General features: G+C 30.1%; 1 non-coding gene across 1 annotated transcript; it reads left to right on the top strand.

Annotated features, from left to right (window-relative positions):
• The first annotated feature begins 2,971 nt into the window (after positions 1-2,971).
• Positions 2,972-3,076, top strand: LOC137771035 (U6 spliceosomal RNA). Its single transcript, XR_011075260.1, has one exon. It is a non-coding gene; the product is annotated as a U6 spliceosomal RNA (small nuclear RNA).
• Positions 3,077-6,422: the final 3,346 nt, after the last annotated feature.

Raw genomic sequence — 6,422 nt, 5'->3', positions numbered from 1 at the left:
GGAATCAAAGCCAAGGGGGTGAGAAAAAACTGGAAGTTAAAAAACAAGGAAGGCAGGAAGGAAAGAAGGAAGAAAGGAGGAATGAAGGAAGGAAGGAAGGGAGGAAGAGAGTGAAAAAGGAAGATAAAAGAGGCAAGAACAATGAAGAGAAAGCAGTCACAAATATGGTATATACAAACCCGCTGTATCAGCAATGACTTTAGTGTGAATGATCTAAATGCACCAATTAAAACACAGAGTATCACAGAGTGGATAAAAAAGAAGATCCAAAAACATGACTGTATTTAAACTTACCAGGGCCATCAGTCAACTGGATTTAATTGACATTTATAGAATAATTCATCCAATAATATCAGGATACACATTCTCCTCAAACTCAAATGAAACGTTTACCAGTATAGATTACATTCTGAGCTACAGAATGCACCATAAAAGTTTTAAAAGTATAAAGATCACATGAAGTACTCTTGAAATCACAATGGCATGAAATTAAAAACGATAACAGAAAGGTAGCTGAAAATTCCCAAATATTTGGAGATTAATCAATATACTTATAAATAATACATGGGTCAAAGTGTCAAGAGAAATTAAAAATATTTTGAATTAAGTGGAAATGAAAATATAACTTATCAAAATTCTGAATCAGAGAAAGCAGTGCTAAGATGGGAACATATTGCATACATAATATTAGAAAATAAGAAAGACATAAAATCAACAAGCTAAGCTTTCATCTTAGGAAACTGGAAAGAGAACAATATAAATCTAAAGCAAGCAGAAGAAAAGATAGAATAAAAATGAGAATAAAAATTACAAAATTGAGAAGGAAAACAATAGGGAAAATTAATGAACTCAAAGCTGGTTCTTAGAAAATACAAATAAAATTGATAAACCTCTAGTTAAGCAAACAAGATGAAAGAGAGAAGACCCAAATTACTGATATTAGAAGTGAAAGAAAAGGACCATCCCTACTGCTCCCATGAACATTAAAATGTTAATAAGGGAATATTATGAACAACTCAATGCCCATAAATTTGATAACTTAGATGAACTGAAACTTGAAAGACACAATCTACCTAAACTCACAAAAGGAGAAATAGATCATCAGAATAAGCCTATAACTACTGAAGAAAATGAATGAATAATTAATAACATTACAGAAAAAAAAGTGTCAGGTCCAGATAGTTTTGCAGGAATTCTACCAAACATTTAAGGAGAAATGATACTAATTATCTACAATATATCTGAGAAAATAGAAGTAGAGGAAAACTTCCTAACACACTCAGAGGACAACATTACCTTAATACAAAACCAGACAGACATTTCAAGAAAAGAGAATCATAAACCAATATCTTTCATGAATATAAATGCAAAATTTGTAAAAACGAAAATATCAAATTGAATCCAACAATGTATAAAAAGGATTATACATTATAACCAAGTGGGATTTAACCCAAGTATGCAAAGTTGATTCAACATTTGAATATCAATTAATGTAATCTATCATCCTAGGCTAAAGAAGAAAAATCATATGGTGATAGCAATAGGTGCAGAAAAAGCATTTGGCAAAAATCCAACACTGATTATTGATAAAGATGCTCAGTAAACTAGTAATATAGGGGATATTCCTCAAAATGATGAAGGAAATCTACAAAAAACCCTCCAGAAAACATCATATTTAATGGTGAAAAACTAGATGATTTCCTGCTTAGAACAGGTACACAATGAAAGGATGTTTCCTCTCACCACTCCTCTTCAACACCATATTGGAAGTAACTAATTAATGCAATAAGACAAGTAAAGTAAACTTTTAAAAAATACAGATTTGGAAGGAAAAATAAAGCAGTATTAGTTTGCAGATGACATGATTGTCTATGCAGAAAATCACTGACCAAAAACTGCTTTGGAAATAAGCTATTATAGTGAGGTTATAAGCTTATACATATTACAAAGTTAATGTATAAAATACAATTGTTTTCTACAAACTAGCAATGAAAAATTGGAATTTGAAATTAAAACTACAGTATCTTTACATTTGCAACGAATAAGGAAATGTTTAGGTGTATATCTATTAAAATATGTGTAAGGTATATGTGAGAAAAACAGCAAAACAATGATGATGGAAATCAAGGAAGAGCTAAATAAATGGAGAGATATTCCACATTTATGGATAGAAAGACTCAATATTGTTATGATATTAGTTCTTGACAACTTTGTCTACAGACTACAAGAATTGCAAATAAAAATTATGGCAAGTTATTTTCCTGATACCAAAAAAATAAACCTAAAATTTATGTGGAAAAGGCAGAAGACACAATATCCAACACAATATTGAAGAAGAACAATGTCTGAGGACTAACACTACCAAACTTCAATACATACTATAAAGCTATGATTGTCAAAACATTGAAACATTGGTGAAATAATATAAACAAATACATAAATAGAATAAAAGAGAGACCAGAAATAGAACCACACATATAGTCAATTGTTCTTTGACAAAGGGGCAAAGGCAATGCAATGGAGAAAGAATAGACTTTTCAACAAATGGTGCTAGAGAAGTGAACATTCACAGATAATCAAACAAAAAATAGAATCTAGTCACTGATCATATGCTTCTTACAAAATTAACTCAAAATAGATCATAGACCTAAATGTAAAATAGAAAACTATAGGTCTTTTAGAAGATAACATAGATAAAAATATAAGTGATCTTGTTTTTGGTATTGTATATAAAACTCATCATCAAGCATATAATCCAGGAAAGAAAAAAAATTGGTGTTAGACTTCATTAAAATTTAAAACATCTGCTCTGCAAAAGTCATTACTAGGAGAACAAAAAGACAAGCAAGAGACTGGGAAGAACTGCTTGCAAAACACATAACTGATAAAGGACTTATATTCAACATACACAGAACTTAGCGAGAAGAAAATAAACAACCTTATTAAAAATTGGGCAAAATATCTGAACAGAGTGTTTGCTTCAGCAACACATAAACTAAAATTGAAATGATACAGAAATAATTATCATAGCCCCTGCACAAGATTTTTTTATATTTGTGAAGCTTTCCATATTTTTAAGACATAATTTGGCTGAATGGATAAAACTTGTTTAAAAAGCATTATATAATGGTAGAATAATCAATTCACCAAGCAGATATAGCAATTATAAACATATATGCACCAAACATCAAAGCTCTGAAATATATGAAGCAAACATCGACTTGAAGGAACAGATATACAGCTCTACTGTAATAGTAAAGGACTAAATACCCTACTTTCAATAATGTATAAAACAACTAGGGATGATATCAATAAGGAAATAAGGACATAAAAACATGACAGACCAATTGAATATAACAGACATGTACAGGACACTCCATTCAACAAAAGCAGAACACACATTTTTCTCAAGTGCAACTGGAACTTTCTTCATGATAGATCATATTTTAGGTCACAGAATAAGTCTAAATAAGTTTTAAAGTTCAAAATCATATGAAGTATCATTTCTGATCTCAAAGTAATGAAAGTAGAAATCAGTAGCAGAAAGAAAATGAGTTAACCCCCAAATATATGGAAATTAAACAACATACACTTAAATAGACACTGGATCAAAGAAGAAATTACAGGTTTATTGGAAAATATCCTGAGACAAATGAAAATGAAACACAACATACCAAAACTTTTGGGGCATTGTGAAAGTAGTACTAAGAGGAAAATTTATAGCTATAAACATATTTTTTAAAAAGAAAAGCATCAAGTCAACAAGCTAAATTTACACCTTAAGAAAGATGAAAAAATGAACAAATTTAACCAAATCCAGCAAAAGAAATAAGGCAATAAAGATTAGAGCAGAGACAAGTAAGATAGAGAATAGAAAAGCAATTTAAAAATCAATGAAAAGATAATCAAAATTGACATATCTTTAGATAGATTAAGAAAAAAGACTCAAGTAACTAAAATAAAAAAAATAAAAAGGGCACATTACAACTGATTTTACAGAAAAAATGGATTATAAGAGAATACAGGGACTTTCCTGGTGGTCCAGTGGTTAAGACTTTGCCTTCCAATGCAGAGGGTGAGGGTTCGATGCCTGGTTGGGGAGCTAAGATCCCACATGCTTCACAGCCAAAAAAACCAAAACATAAGACAGAAGCAGTATTGTAACAAATTCAATGAAGACTTCAAAAATGGTCCACATCAAAAAAATCTTAAGAAAAAGAGAATACAATGAACAACTGTACACCAACAAATTGAATAGCCCATATGAAATGGATAAATTCCTAGAAACACACAGTGTATCAAAACTGAATCATTAAGAAATAGAAAATCTGAACAGACTTAGAACTAGTAAAAGGATTGAATCAGTAATCAAAAGCCTCCCCCCAAAGGAAAATAACAAGGCTACACTGGCTTCACTAGAGAAGTCTACCAAACATTTAAAGAAATAACACCAATCCTCCTCAAATTCTTCCTAAATAAATAAATAAATAAATAAATAAATAAATAAATAGGAGGGAACACTTCCAAACTCATTGTACAAAGCCATCATCACCCTGATGTCACAATCCAAAAAATATTTTACAAGAAAGGAAAGCTATAGACAAATATCCTTGATGAATATTGATGGAAAAAAATCTCAACAAAATACTAGCAAAGAGATTTCAATAACATATAAAACAAATTATACACTATGACCAACTGGGATTAATTCCTAGAATACAAGGGCAGTTTTACATATGAAAATCAATCAATGTAATACAACTCATCATCATTAGTAATTATTAGGGAAATACAAATATAAACCAAAATAAGATATCACCTCCCACCAATTAGGATGGCTGCTATATAAAACAAAACAAAACAAAACAAAAACACAGAGTGTTGATGAGGATGTGGAGAAATTGGAACACTGTGCACTGTTGATGAGAATGTATAATGGCACAGCCACTTTGGAAAATAGTATGGTTGTTCCTCAAAAAATTAAAAATAAAATTACTATATGATCCAGCATTCCTACTTCTGGGATTATATCCAACATAATTGAAAGAAGGGTCCCAAAGAGATGTTTGTACACTCATGCTCTTTGAAGCATTATTCACAATAGTCAAGAGGTGGAAGCACTGCAAACATCCATTGATGACTGAATGGGTAAACAAAATGTAACATATACATACAATGAAATATTATTCAGTTTTAAAAGAGAAGGAAATTCTGATGTTCTACAACATGAATGATCCTTGAGAATGTTATGTTAAGTAAAATAAGCCAGTCACAAAGACAAATACTGTATAATTCCACTTATATGAGGTATCTATAGTATCAGAGTCATAGAAATGGATAGTAAAATGGTGGTTTCTGGAGGTTGTGGGGAGGGGAAAATTAGGAGTTACTATATGATGAATATGAAGTTTCAGTTTTGCAAGATAAAAAGTTATGGAGATTGGTTATACACGATGTATACATATTTAACACTATTGAACTGTTCACTTAAAAATGTTTAATATTATAAATTTTATTTTATAACAATTGAAATTAAAAACAATCAATGCAATGCATTATAGTAGTTAAATAAAGGAAAATAACCACTTGAACATCTCATATTGCAAAGTCTGACAAAAATATCGTTTCAAGGTAAAAACTCTCAACAAAATTATCTTCAACATAATAAATGGTATCCTTTATCATGAAAAACTCACAGTCAACATCATACTTATTGGTGAGTGATTAAATACTTCCCTTTAATGTGAAGAACATGACAAAGATGTGTGCTCCTGCCAGTTCTATTATACTAGGGGTTCTATTCTGGAAAATGAGTCAAGAAAAAAAAAAAAAAAACACATCCAGATTGGAAAAGAAGAAGCAAAATTATCTCCAATTGTACATAACATGATCTTGAAAGTAGAGAATTTTAAGGATTCCACTTAAAAACTATTAGAACTCATAAATGAGTTTATCAAGGTTGAAGGGTGAAATTAACTTACAAAAATCAATTGCATTTCTGTATGCTTTTAGTGAAATATCTGAAAATAAAGTTAAGAAAACAATAATACAATAATTTACAACTTCATCAAAAAGAACAAAATACTTAGGATTCAACTTAAAAGAGAACAACAAGACTTATACACTTATACACTGAAAACTATACATTGTTGAAAGAAATTAAAGATGATTAACTAAATGGAAAGATATCCTATGTTCATGGATTGAAATATTTAATACTGTTAAGGTAGTAATATTCCCCAAATTTATCTATAGGTTCCTCATAAAACCTATAAAAATCCCAGTCAGCTAATTTTTTTTGGCAGAAATTTATGAGCTTATCATGACATTAACATGGAAATTCTAGGTGCCCATAATAACCAAAACAAATTTGAAAAAGTTAGAAGATTCATGTTTCCCAATTTTAAAATTTACTACAAAGC

The sequence above is a fragment of the Eschrichtius robustus genome, chromosome 10, assembly GCF_028021215.1.
Source record: "Eschrichtius robustus isolate mEscRob2 chromosome 10, mEscRob2.pri, whole genome shotgun sequence".
NCBI classification, from domain to species: Eukaryota; Metazoa; Chordata; class Mammalia; order Artiodactyla; family Eschrichtiidae; genus Eschrichtius; species Eschrichtius robustus.
Note: the sequence above shows the minus strand (reverse complement) of the source record. Positions and strands in the feature narration are given on the sequence as shown.